Genomic DNA, 19,626 nt, shown 5'->3' on the forward strand with positions numbered 1-19,626 from the left:
AACAGGGATGCCGTTCTCAGTTCAGTGGATTGTTGCTAGCATTCATCTCTGTATTTAACATGCTCTGGCTGTGATGCTCAGGAGACATTAATATCTGATTCCTGTTAGCATGCACTTCTTAGCTTCATCAATCTTATCCAGTTTTGGTGGCTCTCTATATATGGCCCACATGTGAGGCAGGCTCTGAATCACTATTCCTTCAGTCTCTGTTCCAAACTTTGCCACCATCTCCTCTCCTATGAAATTTTTGTTCCCCCTTCTAAGAATGAGTGAAGCATCTACATTTTGGTCATCCTTCTTGAGCTTCATGTGGTCTGTGGACTGTATCTTGGTTAATTTGAGCTTTTGAGCTAATATCCACTTATCAGTAAGTGCATGCCATGTGTGTTTTTCTGCGATTGGGTTGCTTCACTCAGGATGATATTTTCTAGTTCCATCCATTTGCCTATGAATGTCATGAAGTCATTCTTTTTGATAGCTGAGTAGTACTCCATTGTGTACATGTACCACATTTTCTGTATCCATCCCTCTGTTGAAGGGCATCTAGGTTCTTTGCAGCTACTGGATATTATAAATAAGGGTGTTATGAACATAGAGGAGAATTTGACTTTGTTGGATGCTGGAGCATCTTTTGGGTGTATGCACAGGAGAGATATAGCTTTGTCCTCAGGTAGTGCAATGTCCAATTTTCTGAGGAACTTCAAGACTAATTTCCAGAGTAGTTGTACCAGTTTGACATCCCACTAACAATGGAATAGTGTTCCTCTTTCTCTACATCCTTGCCAGCATCTCTTGTCATGAGAGTTTTTGATTTTAGGCATTCTGACTGGTGTGAGTTGGAATCTAAGAGTTGTTATGATTTGCATTTCCCTGACGACTAAGGATGTTGAACATTTCTTTAGGTACTTCTCAGCCACTCAATATTCCTCAGCTAAGAATTCTTTGTTTAGCTCTGCACCCAATTTTTAAAAGGGTTTTTGGCTTTCTGGAGTGTAACATCTTGAGTTCTTCGTATATTTTGCATTTTAGTCCTCTATCAGATGAAGGATTGGTGAAGATCTTTTTGTAATCTGTTGATTGCCATTTTCTCCTAATGACAGTTTTTTTTTTTTGCCTTACAGAAACTTGGCACTTTTATGAGGTTCCATTTGTTGATTCTCAATCTTAAAGCATAAGCCATTGGTGTTTTTCTTGCAGGAAATTTTCCCCAGTGCCCATGTGATTGGGACACTTCCCCACTCTTTTTTCTATTACTTTGAGTGTATCTGGTTTGATTTAAAGGCCATTGATCCACTTGGACTTAAGTTGTGTACAGGGCTATAAGAATGGATCCATTTGCATTCTTCTACATGCTGATCTTCAGTTGAACCAGCACCATTTGTTGAAAATGCTATCTTTTTTCCATTGGATGGTTTTGGCTCCTTTGTCAAAAACCAAGGGACCATAGGTGTCTGGATTCATTTCAGGATCTTCAATTCTATTCCACTGATCTACCTGCCTGTCTCTGTATCAATATCATACAGTTTTTATCATTATTGCTCTGCAATACTGTTTGAGGTCAGGGATGGGTATTCCCCAGAAGTACTTGCATTTTTGAGGATAGTTTTCAATATCCTGGGTTTTTTGTTATTCCAAATGAACTTTCAGATTGCTCCTTCTAACTCTATTCTCTATGAAGAATTGAGTTGGAATTATGATGGGGATTGCATTGAGTCTGTAGATTGCTTTGGCAAAATGGCCATTTTTACAATATTAATCTTTCTAATCCATAAGCATGGGAGATCTTTTTATCTTCTGATAACTTCTGTAACTTCTTTCTTCAGGGACTTGAAGTTCTTGACATGCAGATCTTTTTTTGCTCGGTTAGAGTCACACTGAGGTATTTTATGTTATTTATTACTATTGTGGATGGTCTTATTTCCCTAATTTCTTTCTCTGTTAATCCTTTGAGTAGAAAAAAGCTACTGATTTGTTTGTGTTAATTTTATATACAGACACTTTGCTGAAATTGTTTATTATGTTTAGAAGTTTTCTGGTTGAATTTTTGGGGTCAGAAATATTCTATCATTTCGTCTGTAATCAGTGAAGATTTTGTCCTTTCCAATATGTATGTATTTTGCTTCCCTTTGTTGTCTAATTGCATTGGCTAGTAATCTTTCCAAGACTTTTAACATGAAATGGTGTTAAATTTTAGCAGATGCTTTTCAACGTCTAATAGATGATCATGTGTTTTTTTCTTTCCATTTGTTTATAGAGTGGATTACATTGGTGGATTTCCATATATTGAACCATCCCTGCATTCCTGGGATGAAGCCTATTTGATTATGATGGATGACCATTTTGTAGTATTCTTGGATTCGGTTTGCAAGAATTTTATTGAGTATTTTTGCATCAATATTCATAAGGGAAATTGTTCTGAAGTTCTCTTTCCTTGTTGGGTCTTGTTGTGGTTTAGTTATAAGTATAATTGTGGTTTCAGAGAAGGAATTTAGTAGTGCTCCATTTGTTTCAATTTTGTGGAATAATTTGGACAGTATTGGTATGAGCTCTTCTATGAAGGTCTGATAGAATTCTGCACTAAACCCATCTGGTCCTGGGCTCTTTTTGGTTGGGAGACTTTTAGTAACTGCTTCTATTTCTTTAGGATTTATGGGATTGTTTAAATGGTTTATCTGTTCCTGATTTCACTTTAGTACCTGGTATTTTTCTAGAAAATTGTCCATTTCCTCCAGATTTTCCAGTTTCGTTGATATAGGTTTTTGTAGTAGGACCTGATGATTTTTTTGAATTTCCTCAGATTCTGTTGTTATGTCTCCCTTTTCATTTCTGATTTTGTTAATTTGGATACACTCTCTGTGCCCCCTGATTAGTCTGGCTAAGGGTTTATCTATTTTGTTGATTTTCTCAAAGAACTAGCTCCTGGTTTTGTTGGTTCTTTGTATAGTCCTTTTGTTTCTACTTGGTTGATTCCAGCTCTGAGTTTGATTATTTCCTGTCTTCTACTCCTCTTGGGTGTATTTGATTCTTTTTGTCCTAGAGCTTTTAAGTGTTCTGCCAAGTTGCTGATAAATGTTTCTTTTTGCAGGCACTCAGAGCTTTGAGTTTTCCTCTTAGCACAGCAGAGAGTTGCTGCGGGCCGGGATCCGCGGGTGTGGGACTCCCGGTAAACACAGGAAGTGCCCGGTCCTAGAGGAATTCTGACTTTGTGTGTCCCGAGTTCACCAGGCAGGTCTCTTGCAGCAGAAAAGTTGGTCTTACCTGTGGTCCCGAGGCTCAAGTTTGCTCGCGGGGTGCTGCCCACGAGCTCTCTGTCGCCATTTGTGTTCTTTTAGTGTCTGTATGACTCTGCCCAGAATCTTCTGGCTATCATATTCTCTTGTGTAATTCTGATAGGTCTGCCTTTTTATGTTACTTGACCATTTCTCCTTACTGATTTTAATATTCTCTTTTTGTTTATTCATTTGGTGTCTTGACTATTATATGATGGGATGAATTTCTTTTCTGGTCCAAACTATTTGGAGTTCTGTCGGCTTCTTGTATGTTTATGGGCATCACTTTCTTTAGGTTAGGGAAGTTTTCTTCTATAATTTTGTTATAGATATTTACCGACCCTTTAAGTTTGAAGTCTTCAGTCTCTTTTATACCTATTATCCCTATGTTTGACCTCCTCATTGTATCCTGGATTTCCTGGATGTTTTGGGCCAGGAGCTTTTTGTATTTCACATTAAATTTGACAGTTGTGTTGATGTTTTCTATGGTACCTTCAGTTTCTCTCTTATATCTGTAGTATTCTGTTGGTGATGCATGAATCTATGAATCCTGATCTTTTTCCCAGATTTTCTATATCCAGGGATGTCTACCTTTGTGTTATCTTTATTGTTTCTATTTCATTTTTTAATCCTGGATTGTTTTGTTCAATTCCTTCTCCTGTTTTGTTGTGTTTTCCTGTAACTCTTTAAGGTATCCAAATTTAATGAAGCCAAGAAATACATGCTGACCGGAACCTGATATCACTGTCTGCTGAGAGGTTCAGCCAGAGCATGACAAATACAGAGGTGAATGCTAGCAGCAAACCATTGAATTGAGAATGGGACCCCTGTTGGAGGAATTGAAAGGATTGAAGGAGCTGAACAGGCTTGTGAATCCATAAGAACAGCAATACCAACTAACCAGAGCTCCCCGGGACTAAACCACTTCCCAAAAAGTATACATGGGCTGACCCATGGCTCCTCTGTATATGTAGCAAAGGGTTGCCTGGTTGGTCTCCAATGGGAGCAGAAGCTATTGGTCCTGTCAAGACTGAACACACACCCCCCCCCGCAGCGTAGTGGAATCTCTGGATGAGAAGGGGGTGGTTGGGGAGGGAGAAGACCCGCAAAGAAGTAGGGGAAGGGAGAATGGAAGAGAGGGCTTATGGACTAGAAACCAGGAAAGGGAATAACATTTGAAATGTAAGTAAAAAGAATCCAACAAAAGTAAAATAAAAATAAAGAAAAGGTTTTACTCTTTGCAACATAGTTCATGAAAGGTGGACAAGACAATAGAGGCTACTTCTTGCTCTCTTAGATTTATCTTTCTCTTGCTCCTTTGTACAATTCTGTTATGTACTTTTGTTTCCTAGTTAGCCAACTAAATGAGTTATTTTAGCCATTTTTTTTAGTGTTTTATTTCCTGGGTCTCTGTTAAATTTTGTATGGGCCACTGTTTCTTTCAACAAAAGATGGGAATGTGGTTGATTCTTACTAAATTAATCAGCCTTAATTGGCAAAATAATGGACTTTTGTAATTTGTTTTTCCCTATGTTCAATGTATTCCCATTAGCAGCAAAGTGGCTGGTTTTGTGTCTAGATTCATAAAGTAAAGATGCATTTGTATTTTCTGTGTGCAAAAAGAGTTCAGGGGTTATTGGTGGAGAAAAAGAGTAAGGTCAACAAGAATCTCAGACAGAAGCTAAAACAGACTTCCTCTTATGTGAAACGGTAATATATCAAAAAATGCTTCTCAATTTTTCCTTTCATTAGTTTGCTTTTAGTTTCCTGTTAAATTTCTAAATTGATGCATAATATAATATTATCATAAAACTGGTCATCAAGGTTCCAAACCTCAGAATAAGTGCTGGCTTTTAGCAACATGTTACCATCTCACAGTCTAAATCTTAATTTCATCTCTAAGCTCCTGCTACTGCTTTTCTCTACATGCTTTCAATAGCTCAGTGGCTATGGACTTCTGTCTCCTCTCCTTAAATTACCTCAATGGTTTTCTAGTTCATCTCCACATTTTCCCATTTTCAATCATCGTTCTCTGGGAACTAAAGACCCAATTCCTCTGTATAAATTTTATCAATCACCCAATTTGACCAAAGGATTTTGTATTTTGGTCTCTCTCATTTCATACTATGCTGGCAGACTCAACTGTCTGACTGTGATTTTCCCTTCACTTGAAGCAGCTCAACTCTTGCCTGTTATTTTGACAACATAGCTAGTTGTGAAGAGTCACTATCAACTGCACACCTGAACATTTCAAGAAAAAAATCTTTATTTTACTTTAGTTTTCTGTTTATTTTTTAATTCTTTGTGATTTGACAGTAGCACTTTGCACCCCACAAGCAGAAATCTTATTATAGCTTCCTGCCTCTGAATAGCTGGTGGCTTTGGCACTTAGACATATGGTTTTGTTCAATGAACATGCATAGGATTACAGTGGACAATTACACAGAAAGAGAAAACTAGTGGTTTTATGTGTTGGAAGTAACTACCAATGTTTCTTCATCAAGGAATAAATCTATATATCAGCTCTTCTACTCATTTTATTAATAATATTTAAAATATTAAATCAAAACCCCTAAATAATAATCAACAAAACTCATATATTCGCACAAAAATTCATAAAAATACTTAATTCTCTGTTCTATACTATATTGACTTTCAAAAAATAAATATACCTATGGAAATATATAGAGAACTATGTATATAGTTCTACAATGTATTCACACATATAAAATAAAGATATCAAGTCATTTTGGAATGGTTTACAGAACTAGAAGCATGCTTAGCTAAGGTCAATATTTTATATTCTGAAAGAATCATTTAATGGAAGAAATAGTTTTATTAGGTGACTAAAATTATTTATTTAACCTATTAATATTCTAGAAGTTTCCAATTGTGCATCTTTTTTTAAAAGTTTAATTACATTTTTTACTTATTCACTTGACATCCTGTTCATTGTCCCCATCCCATTCATGGCCTCCCAGAATCATTGCCTCCATCCCATCCTCCTCTTCTCCACTTAGCAGATGGTGGCCCCTGGGAATCCTTCCACCTTGGTACTTCAAGTCTCTGCTTCCTCTCTGACTGAGTCCAGACAAGGCAGCTCAGATAGAAGAACATATCCCACACGTAGGCAACTGTTTTTGTGATAGCCTCTGTACAAGTTGTTTTGGACCAACATGAAGATCAAGTTGCACATTGCTACATATGTGCCAGGAGAACTAGGTCTAGCCTGTGCATGTTCTTTGGTTTGTGGATTAGACTCTGAGAGTCTCAAGTGTTCAGTTTAGTTGACAATGTTACTCCACCCACTGTTTGGCTGTGGGTGTCTGTATCTGCCTAAGTCAGCTGCTGGGTGAAGCCTCTAGAGGACAACACGCAAGCATAACAGAGTATCATTAATAGTGACAGGCATTGGTGCCTGCCTATGGGATGGGTTTGAACCAATAGCACATCTTAATCCAAGACTATAATTACAGTTGAAATTTTAATTTGTGGGGAACTGGATGCCATTTAGAATAGTTCTGAAAATAGTTTACATATATTGGTCCCAACTCCACTAAGCATACCATCCTAAGCACATTTATTATAGAAACTAGTGCTCTTCTGACAAGATGATGTTGAATCAAATTTCCTAATTTAATACAAATATTTATTTATAGTAAGTAAGATGTCTTGACTGATGAATAAGAGATGTTATAATTAATCTTATTTATCATTCCTTAGACAAACATCTCTGAAGACGTGAAATTTTGTTTCAATTTGTTTCCTCTTTATCATTAGCTTTTAAAACTTTCTCCTGAGCTTTTATCTAGTTGGAAACTACTGCCAAGTGTAATGGAAAAATTTTATTCAGAAGGTTTACCAAAAAAAACAAGGCAGAGACATAAGATTTACAACTTCCCATGGTTCTTAACCAAACCTGATGAATCATTACAAATAACTAAAAGTATACAATTACACTAGGGCCGACCATTATGTGTTTCTGCTTTAAAGATGTTCTCTGAGATTAATCCTGCTATGAAAACTACTCAGCAGAGTTGACTTCTTTGTTGAGAGTTTTGAAAATTATTATTATTGGAAAAAATCAGTATTTAGTGCTTCTTGAAAGATAATATCCATGAGAAGGAGACTGTGCATTTCTTAATGTTCTTTCTTTAATGGATTCTTCAATACTAATGATTATCTGGAGCAGTTCCTAATGCTACTCTTTAAGGACATTTCCCTACTCACCTAACTGTACTTTAGATGTAGCCTTAGTAAAATAGATGTATGTTGTAAGATTCATCTATAGTGATTACTACAATATGTTTATTATAAACATACCATATAGGATGCATTTCCACAGACCAATAGATATGGCAACAAATAGAATAGAGAAACTTTCCCACTTCACCGAGTCCAATGCAACCTATGCTTTCCCATGCATCTTTCCAATCACTTCTCGTCTCAAAATTTTCAAAATTTGGGAGCATTTTTATCCATTAGGTATTATATTTTTATCATTCTTACTAATCCTTGAATTCCCTTGTCTCAAAGTCATGTGAAAATTTCACTCCTTTTTGATTAGTGATATTCACAGCATATCTTTCTTCCCGACTTTTGTTACTTGACATTTTTATTTGAAATTGATTGGGAATAGATACATGGTTTCATCTTTTTATTCAAATCCCCCAATCTCTGTTTTTGAAAAACCTGTATACCTTACTCTATTAAGTTTAAAACCAATTAATAATTGAATGTGCATGTCATTTTTGAGATATTTTGTATTTATTGTGCTTTTTGACTGTTGAAATGGGAGCTTCTAGAGATGATTAATTCTCTTAAATGTGAGTAGTTCAATTATATAGGAGAACTTAGAGAGCCTTTTTACTCATTAGGTTATGTTTGGACACAGAAAGGACAAGGCGTTTATTTACCAGAAAGGGGATCTTCTTGAAACATGAGATCTGCATCCCCAGTAATCTGCCCTCCAGCCACCATAATGTCTGAAACACATGCTTCTTAAAGAAATCTAGAAATTGGTATTAAAGCAATTATTCTTAAAGGCTTTGGTATTATAGCATTCCAATAATATAACCAATATAAAACAGCCCAATATTATCAGTCACTTTCTCACATGGCAGTCTGAAGAGTTTCTATGTTTCTGGTCCCGAAACTATAATATACTAGGAATAAACTGTAGCCTTCATGTTTTGGTACAGTATTTGGGATCGACAGAACATTCTATAAAATTCATATTAACTCTTGGGACTTATTACTTGGGGTCTTGATCTTAACGTTTATTTCCTTCTTTCTGCCTCTCCCCTTACTCTTTCCTCTTCTCGCTTGAAAATTTCCTATTCCTTTGAATCGCAGTTTGTTTCTATTTTTGTTTTACATGTATATGATACAAGAGAATGAAGGGTCCTCCTGGTGACTGCATTTCCTTGTATAGAGAAAACATCTGAATCATGTCTCTGTAGTTTTTCCCATTAAAGATCACACATTTTTTATGGACAAAGTCCTGGGTGCTTTTGACAATGGGTGCTCCTGTTTCTCTGCCAGTTTGTGGCTCTCAAATAAGCAGACTTTGGTAGCTTTATATCTTTCAGTTAATCTTTTCTGGTTCTAACATGGTGGTTTGCCCAAAGAACCTGTAACTGAGATCACAGTTGTATGTTCATTACTGAAGCAATATCATTATTTCTAAGTACTAATTTAGTAACTTAAACTGGACATTGATAATTAAAAATATCTCAGCACATGCTAACCATGAACAAGCTTACTCTCTCATTAAAGCTCTGAAAGAATATTTGACTGGTCCAGGATTGTATTAAAAATAACCTGTGGTATTCTAGCTACCAACTTATTTGATACTAAAGAACCCTGAGCTAACTAAATGAGATTTGTTACAATTAAGGTTCTTATAAAAAATCATTGCATTGTACCTCTACCTTAACCTTGCAGTGATTTTATTTATGTGATCTCGAGAGAATAGAATCCTTTGGATAATGCATTGTTCACTTGGAGATATGCAAGAAAATATATGCAACAAGAAAAAAAGTATAGTGTTATGAATGTCAAGGAAAAGTTTTGAAATGACTAATCAAATCAGTTCCCAATATTTGATTATGTGTTTATCCAATTGATAATTTAAATGATAGTATTTTCCACTGAATTTTTTCTACTTGATATACTATATATGAATGAATACATAATTTACAATTTTTATGTGTTTAACATTAGGTTTGTTTCCTTGCTATCTTGTCTAACTTTTAAATGATTTTTCAGAACTTGGGCAGGTGTCAGGTGGTAGGAGAACATTGATAGTATTCAAGTCTTGACTATCCTATAGTCAAACAGGCCTTCCATGAATCCTGGAACAAGACTTGCTGGGCTCTGCTGACTAAACTGCAGGGCTGTTATCTTCTCTGAGGGTAATAAAAGTGCTATTAGGCCTCCGAGATAGGAATGAAATATGTGAGCTGGCAAGAGTCTCAGATATCGTGCCATCTCAACTCTGCATTTTACAGATAAGGAAACAAATTTATAGTCTTAGTTACTAGATGGACAAACAAGTGAGAGCTACAGATGCAACGAGATTCTCTAAATACATCACAGGGTACTTAATGCGTTCCATGTTCTGTACTAGGCACAAAGGTTCTGAACTGAATAAGAAATTCATTTCTTCCCTTGACACTCAAGTATCTGCAATCAGCTAGTGAATCATTGCAGTACACGGAAGGCACATGAATCTTTCTAAACATGAGCTCAGCTCTGCCTCTTGCCAGCCCTGCTGCAGCACCTCTTTCAGCCAATGCCAGGATTACCACCAATGCACAGAAATGACTTGGCACGTAAAAAGAACAGAAAGGATTTTATATTCAGAAGGTTCCACTCTTACTCTCACTCCAAACATGTCTATGTAGGAAGTAAGTGAAGTCCTGAGTGGGTGGAGTTCTGAGTGAATGTGCTCTGTTTGACATGGACTGCTCATGTCAAGGATCACAGCCCCAGACCTAGGAGAAGTTAGCAAAGCCTTTGTCTTGGGTCAGTCATGGTAGCTAAACCTTCTTATGGTCTATGCTGATAGTGTGTGCAAGTGTTAGTATTTATGAACAATTTACCAGTCTACGAGAAACCTAATAACTGCAGCTTCCTTCTCTGGGATGTTTGCAGTTGGAGACTGCTCACTTATGGAGACCTTGTACTGAGATGGACTAACTCCTCCCCTCTTTGTTGTTCCTAATTAATGAACCCAGGTTGCAGTTTGTTGTGTCACCCCAACAAAATGCACACAGCCCACCTGACTCCAACTTTCCTGGACATGTGTTTGTGGTCAGTTCTTTGTTTATTCACTCCCCACCCCAGGTCACATTTCTGGGACCACAGCATGCTGGGCATGGTAATTCTAGATGTTTTGCTTGTTAAATTATTTTCACCTGTTTTTTGTGAACCTCATTGTCTTCAGTTAAAAACATAACAGGGGTGGATGTTATTATTTATGCTGTGTGTTGGCTCTGCTATCTGGAAGATAGCATATTGAAGGAAAACTGATTAAAGGAGAGTAAGTTGTGTCTATAAATGTAAAACCAAACTTCTAAATCATGCATATATATTATTTTAATTCTTTTAATTTTTAAGACTATAAGAAAATGTTCCCCTTTTCTTTCCTCTTTCTAAAACCTTCTATATCCCCTTTTTTGATCTTTCAAATTCATGATTCATTTTTCAATTAATCTTTGTTATATACATTCCTACCTAGATATAACCTTGCCAGTCTCTATGTTACTTGTCTGTGTACTTTCAGGGCCAATCTTTCATTTTTGGATAACCAATTTATATGCTCCTTCCTAAAGAGGACAATTTTTCTTATTCTCAGTATTCTTTAGTTTTTGTAATTCTTTGTGTAATGGGTTCTTTTATAGAGAGAAATGCAGGTTATATATTTAAACAAATGAAACAAATTCTAATAAAAATTAAATCTTAAGTAAATTGGGTCTGGGGACCAGTATAGAGTGAGAAACTCTATACGTTTGGGCCTTGACTGAGAGAAAGAGCCATAAAGATGTTGTTACATATATATTTATAGCTAGTTATACTAATACTTCTCAATAACATTACTTTCCAGAAAATGTATTGAAGATCTATATGTACATGTACATGCTCACATATGAGCATACATACATAAATATACATATTTCTGACACATTTCCTTGTGGGCGTCTCCTAATTTCAGAGTACACACACACACACACACACACAAACACACACACACACACACACACACACAGCAGACATACTCTGGCAATGTGTCATTTATATACTTAAACCTATATAGGTAATTGCTAGTTCAGGAATATGTATTTAAACACTAAAGAACATGTTCCTTAGTATGAGTGAGTCTTTCCTTTATACCCAGTCTTCTTGTCTATCGTCTTTTGCTGTAATACAATATACAGTACTTGGAAATTTATAAAGTTTTGTAGTTTAAAATTGTGGAGTTTAAAATGTTGAAGGTTATGCCACCAGCAAATACTGGTTGCCTTCTTGTTGATTTTTAATACAACAAATAGAGTCATATGGTAATACAGAGAAAACAAGCAAAAAATTCTCCTCCTTTTTACCCAGCTTCTTATAATGACAGTAGTGCTCTTTTCTTGATGGGCATGCCTTCCACTGGACAGACAATTTCAAGGACATGAAGTATGTGTCTTCAGTTTTGCTTCTCTCTGTAATACTGTTTTAGTCCATTACTAATGATCTTATATTCGTCATGCTTTCTTCAGGAAGCCATTATACTTGCTTATAAGAGGAAGATGTTTAATAAAAGAAAATACAGGTTTACCTAACCAATCGAAGATGGGTAAAGGTCAAAGAACACAAAACCTATTCTTAGGAAATCTATAAGTTTCAGGAAGCTGAGGTCTCAGATAGCTACAGCATCAAGTAGATCTCTGTTCTCTGTTCAAGTAGGTGCTCTGCTTCTAAATCAACCAGGAAGCCTTTGTTTCTGTCTGTCAAAGTCAACATCCCAGACCATAGGCCCAACAGGGGAAGGGCAGCTGGTGTTTTACTTGAATTTCTAAGACTTCCAGAGCAACCCTTCATTAATGATCTTGAATCGAAGAAAGTTCAGAGCATGTGGCCTAGAGTATACGTACCTATCAGTGTAGATCCACATTTAGAAATATGAAAGGTGGTAGGAAAAACCAAAAATTTCCAGCATGACTCTGTTGTGCGATCAGTATTCTTTTAATGTTCCCATTTATTTTCTTTTAAAAAATAAAGATTTAGGACTAGCATATAACTGGAGCAAATTCTCAGAGACAGAGAACATCAATAATAATTATTTTCAGCAATGGTGTCAAGGTTCTGCCCTTATCTGATATTTATTAGATCTAAAATGCAGGGTCTGACTATCTTTTAGATATGGTTACTACTACTGTTACTACTACTACTACTACTACTACTACTACTACTACTACTACTACTACCACCACCACCATCACCACCACCACTACTATTACTATTACTACTACTACTGATAGTAATAATAAACAATATTTGGGAGACTATGTTTTTAATCATTATTATAGTTTCTCAGAGTTTTAGCCAGAATTTCATATATGCAAGTGATGATAAGTGTATACCGGGAGGTTTAGTTTGCAGTATCTTAAATTATTAAGGGAACCACTGGGCATAAAATGGTATGATAGTGCAGTAGAACTTCCTCCATCATTTGTATGTCTTATTGTTATTAGATTCTGTATACTTCTTGCATTTCAAATTAATGAGTAATTAGAAAGGACAAAGATAGGTATGGCTATCTTTAATTTGGCACAATTGTGTTTTGATCAAATTTAATTTAGTACTTAGCTTGCACTAGTCTAATTACTTTAACTGTTTTTGAATTTATTCTGCATTGAATGCCTTCATCTTAACAAATACACATAATTTGGTATATCCAGACATATCTCTTATATTCTGGACTCTTATATTTCAAGAATCCCATTGCAGCCTATTTAAATTTCAAGCTTTGGATGAATCGTATTTATTTGAAAATTGAAAAGGATTGGTTGTACCTTCAATTAGCTGACTACACTCATTGCCAGCCTAGTGATTATTCATACATACATATATGCAAGACACACATAAAGAGACACTGACCCAAGAATAGAGACAAATACAGCATAGATATACACAGAAACACATAGATACAGACACACACAGAGACAAAGAAACACACACATACAGGATACACACACACACACATATAAACAGACAGACACAGATACTGACACACAAAGACACAACACACACACACACTCACACACACACACACACACAGGTAAATGCATGCAAGTGAGAGTTTCTTTAAAATACAGTACTTTCAGTGTTCTCCTCTAGGCAGCTAAGTAAGTGTACTAAAGTAAGTATATTAAAATTTGTTTTTACCATTGACTGCTAATAAATATTTGCAAAATAAAAAGTTCTAAAGATGCTTAAAATTAACAGATTGAATGGTGAAGAAATCCAATATATGTGGATTTATTTATATTATTCTGATTATTTAAAAATTTTATGAATGTTTGCCTATATATGTAGCCCAAAGGGTGTTATAACCTTTGAAATTGGAGATCCATATAGTTTAGCTGTCATGTGGGCATTAGGGAATGAACCTGGAATACAGGTTCTCTAGAAAGCAGTAAGCTTACTTAACATTTAAAGACTTTCTCCAAACTAGATTCTATTTTTTAAAAAATATGCTCCTTTGTTTTTGACAGGTAGATGAGTATGAAGATGTATTGGTATGAATCTCAGAATATGTGCTTACTAACATCTCACTTTCTGGTGTAGGAACTGAGAAAAACTTCCTAGAAGCCAAGGTGTAAAGTGTTCTATTTCCCTATCCCCCACTGGAGGTTTCTTTTCTGCCTGTAGTCCATTATAAGAAATATAATAAAGTAACATTTATCTTCAGAGAATACATGGAATTATATTAGTAATATTCTTCACTGTTGTGACAAAATATATAGCTTATAAATAGAAATTTAAGGAAGGACAGAGAGAAGGAGGGAGGGTGGGGAGGGAGGGAGGGGTGGAAGAGGGGAGAAGAAAGGAAGAATTTTATTTTTTGCTCAAAAGTTGATGGCACTGTTCATCATGGTAGGGAATATGGGAATTTGAGACATTTGTTCACTGGTGACAGCTAGAGCAAATATACTATACATTGATACCAGAATTATGAGTGCAATGGTATTGACACAGTTCTTCACATTGCCTTAGGTTTCAGGGAGCAAAGAATGATAAATTCTTGAATTCTAGTTCTCTGCTTGCTTTTTTCTGGTCTAGTGTCACAGAGATATTTACATTACAACTATTCACACCACCGCAGGTTCACTAGAAAACTTACTGATGGTTGTGAGGAATCCTGTAGATTCTGAGAACTGAACCCAGGACCTCTGGAAGAGCCTTCAGTGTTCTTACCTGTTGTTTTGAAGGTATTTTCTGTACCTCTAGAGGACCAAATTTCAATTTCTACCAAAGATGTCGGGCAGCACAAATGCCTTTAATTCCAACTCCAAGGGATCCAATATCTCATCACGCCCTCCACAGGCACCCAGCCTTATAAGGCATTTACACACACACACACACACACACACACACACACACACACACACACACACACTACAGAGAGAGAGAGACAGAGAGAGAGAGAGAGAGAGTGAGAGAGAGAGAGAGAACAAAATTAATTTTAAATTAAATGAGGACAGAGTTTTTAGTAATCATAAAGCATAAAGCTAGAAGATGCTTCTGGAAGTGCCAGACACATGATATTATTCTAGTCTCACTTTCGACTCTGGTAGCACTCAACATTTGCAAATATTAAACAGCCTTTTCCAGAGAATAGAATGATGTGCTCTGGACACACTGAAATTAGATTCATCACGTTATCTGCGTTAGCCTAGGAACCAGAAGCAGCAACTTTTATTTACCCTGAATCTTCTTTAGGGAAGAGCACATTGACTGGTTACCAATACTCAGCAACCGGCCTTGAGAACATATAGGTAACAAACATCATGCTGAGTGAGAAGTTTGTATTCATGTATTTAGGAAAAATATATAATAGTATAATCTCAAACCATAAAGTTATAAAAATAAATTAAATAAAAACACCAGCATGAGCCAAGATGAGTAATGGAAGAAATTAGTATTTATGTTTCCAGTTCCAGAGAGAACGCCCTCAGGATGGAGGCAGCAGGTCAACAGACTGTAGGAGCAAGCAGCGTAGAGCTCATTTCTTCTACTGCAAGCACAAGGTAGACAGAGAGAGCTAGAATTAGGGAAAGGTCTAATCCTGCCCATGGTGACATATTTCCTACATCAAGGATCCATGTCCTAAATTTCCCATTACTTTCCAAAAGAGTGTCAGCAACTGAAGTCTAGTGTGTATAAACATGAGACGATGGAAGACATTTTTTCATTCAAACCATAAGAGAGTTGCTTAGATATTGGAAATTGTTGTCAATTCCTAGTGATAACACAAGTCATGCAAATAACACAAGTCAAGTAAGTAACACAGATCCTGGAGACCAAAGCAAGCGCACCCTTCCTAGTGTGACCACAAAGCAATGGACTAGCTAATTTTCATATACAAAAACCCTTAAGAATAACATCTAAATACTCGTTTGGGGATGAAATAATGATATTTTATTCTTCAGAGAATATCAATTTGCTTTGCAATTTATAGTTTAAAATTATTTAATTCTACATACTAATGCTGAGTAAACTTTCTCTAATTGCTCCTTGGTTGAAGCCCAGTGCATCCTTTTGTCTTGGGTTGTAAAGGCTAATGTGAAAAGCTAAAAGGTAAGCTTCAGAATTGTTAGGAAACAAGTCTTCCATGGCCATATTCAGAGACTGCATATTTTATGTTACCAAAGATGTATTTAAAGAAAATGTCATTATACATTACTTTGCTGCTTCCCTTTTATCCTATTAATGTATTATTGTTAAAAGTACTAGTGTTGATTAGATATAATGACTGATAATGATCATATCTTTCAAATGTAGGCAGATGGTAAGGGACTTCTTCCAAAGTATACCTGCTGTAGTCAATCCCTGGAGAAGCTAGTGGGAGACAGCCAGAGCTTTCTGCAGTCACAATAATAATAAAATTGCTGGGACCTAAAGAGGCAAATTGATGCCTATAGAGTATATTTTGCCTCACTCTCATGGTGGAAACAACAGATGCTAAGTGCTTTAAGGTTTAATGCAAAGTATTTTTAGAACTGTCAGAAAATTGGAAGAGGTAAGGATTTTCAGAGAAGGACAGACAGTGGCTTAATATTGTCAAATAGTTGCTTTAGAGCCAGAGGCATCTCAGAAATATGTTAGTCCAACCTAACCCACTGTTTATAAGTCTAGCAAGGCATGTGGTCATAAGGCATGCCCCCCAGATCGGTGTTTTCAGATGGTACTTGGTCTTCTAGAGTTAGGATGTAAGATTGAAGACTTATAAGGATTCCTCATCAGTGAGAATAAACCATTGGTGAGAGTACAGTAAGTATGGAATAATTTGATATATGCTACTTAATAACAAAAAGTAGTAGCAACGGCATGTTCAAAAGCTGCCACTGTGAATAAGAGTTCTGGTCCTGAACTCTCTATCTGAGGCTTTAGTCTAAGGATCAACATCAAAAGCTAAAGGAAAATGTCTATAACACTGGAATAGCAATATGTCATCAGTTTCATTGCATAGCATTATTGTACAAGGCATTTAATACGCTTGAGCCATCAAGGTAGAAATTTAGGTGACAGAAAAATATTGATTCGTATTAATGCATTGTATACATTAAGCATTAAAATAACCCTGGTTTTGATAATGTCATTAATGTTCTCCCATTTTACATATGGCCACATGTGCACTTCACTGAACAATACAGTAAGACTTTTAAAATAAAGTAATGAATTAGCAGCTAGATCCTAAAGTATTGGGATTTAGGGATACGTAATTAGACAAGGAGTAGGAAAGCATGTATGTCTGGTAACACTTAACTAGTAAGCTAGGGAGAATTTTTTGTCTGAAGGAATAAAAGAACTTCTGCTGGTTTGAAAGAACTTAACTGGGAGAAAAATGACTATGGTGGCAAACTCTGGCTAGGACAGCGTAAGTTAAGGGGTTTGGGTTTCCTCTGAAAGATGGGCCAGTGGCTCCACCATACACAGAGTCATAGTTTTGAGAAATCTTTTTTATTGTGTTGTGTAGAGAATTCCTAGGAAGAGGAGTAGTAGAGAGGAAGCAATTTGATAGATGGTAGTAGTTACCTATGACAGCAGAAAATGGACGCTGGAATAAATTGAAAGGAGGGAGGAAATGAAAGAAGGGAGTGCAGGTACAAATTTGGCAACTGAGTGAAGTTTGAAAGCAAGAAATATGGCAGTTAAATTCATTCACTCTTTGTAGCTCTTTGGAGATAGATAACAATTTGATATTTCCCGCACCAAAAGAATAGAATAAATTTCCCCATTCCTCCACCTTCTTCACTCTGTAGGCGAACAAAGCATTGACTCCTGTAGATTTCTTCACAGCATTTTGTAGAATATCAGAAGGAAATCTCTGAGAATTAATGGATTTGGAAGCCTAAGATTACTGAGCAGGAAACATCTTTTTCAACAAGCGAAAAAGAACAGATGTGAGATAAACAGTAATGATTTACTTAAAGTGCCTTCTTCTCAATGAAACCCAAAATGGGTTAACTGTAGAGTACCAGAAAGTCCTTATAATTGATTCCAGCTATATCTGCTTCAAGTGGGTATAAAATCCTGGACAGATAACAGTGGAATACACAATGAATATGTCAAAGGTGACTTTAATAAATCCTGTGTTTTTTGATGTGCCAGAAAAGAGGATTTTGGTGACTCTGGGATTCTTGGATGAAGGAAAGAATAGAAAAAATTTGTATAAGTAAACATTTTACCACCACAATGCATATATTTGCATATTAGAGCACTTAAGAAGTATGATTTTTCTGGATTTAAAATGTTAAATATGAGATTAAATTAGATCATGAGTGTTAAAATTGCTGAGCTAAAGCTGAAGTTGTTATTTTACCTTTAGGGAGATACATTTAATACTGTCACACTAAAAAACTACTCCAACAAAGATTTGAAGATGGAGTTTTGTGTTTTTTTCTTCTTTCATTCTCTTTTCCTATTGATTTACTTCTATTTTTTCTCCATTTTTCTCAAATTATGTTTTTGTTCCCTCTGTAATTGCTCTGAAAAAAAAAGTGAAGTAGTGTGAAAGCACGGTTTTACATTTCATATGTTAGAAATTCTTCAGTGTGTTAAGATTTGTTGAGTACTTATTTGCCTGCTAATATTGTATCAAATGCTAACTGACCTGGCTCCATGTATGTAACGTGGAGCACTTCTGTTTTCCAGATTCCATGCTCTTCTCATCTTTTAAAAAAAATAAATGATATGTTCTCATATTTACTTCTAGTAGGTGAGCAAAGTAATTATATTTCCTGTGCTTAGTAAACTGATGAGACAAGCAAACAGTAAAATAATGCAGCAAGAAGAGATAAACGAGAAACCAGATATAAGGGAGAAAAGTGTGAATTCAATATAATAAGAAAGAAAAAGTAATTATGATAGAAAGAATTAGAAAGAGACTTTCTGGGCATGTGAACTAGTGCTTGAAGGGTTAAGAGAGCCTTTGCAGTCCTAGGAGGTGAAAGAAATAAAAACTGTTCCACTTCTAATGAACTAAGAGCAGGGAGTGAAATAAGTTGGTTAAAGACTCTGAGGTACAATATCCAATTCCATGCGAGATAGCGTGAAGCCATGCAAAGTGAGAAAATGTGTGTGTGTGTGTGTGTGTGTGTGTGTGTGTGTGTGTGTGTGTGTGTGTGTGTTTTGCATGTCTGATAAATTACTCCCTTTAACGTTATCTGGATCAGGAAGAGCTAAGAGAGATGTAGCTATCCTGTGTGAAAGGAAACCCATAAGACTAAAGAATCTATTTTAAAAAAGCAGAGATTTCTGGTTTGAAATGAAACATTTAACTCACCTTTCTGAAATGTGTGTTTTAATTTTTTGTTGTTGTTGTTGAGAAATTTGAACATGACTGTACTGATTAGCTTCATGAACTAGATCTTCTGAGAAAGTGATGTTCCAAAATTCCTAATAAACCCTTGAAACCATGCATTGGTTCAGTACTCTTTTAAAGCTTCCTATAAAATGTGTAGAGTAATATAGTGGAATGGTGAAGAAACCTTATAAAGAGAATATTAGGAGATCTTTATAAAACTAAACAGTTATAAAAGTTATATACTCAAACAAAACACTCTTATTTATGACCACTGAC

This window comes from Rattus norvegicus, chromosome 1 (assembly GCF_021556685.1).
Source record: "Rattus norvegicus strain SHRSP/BbbUtx chromosome 1, alternate assembly SHRSP_T2T, whole genome shotgun sequence".
Taxonomy (NCBI): domain Eukaryota; kingdom Metazoa; phylum Chordata; class Mammalia; order Rodentia; family Muridae; genus Rattus; species Rattus norvegicus.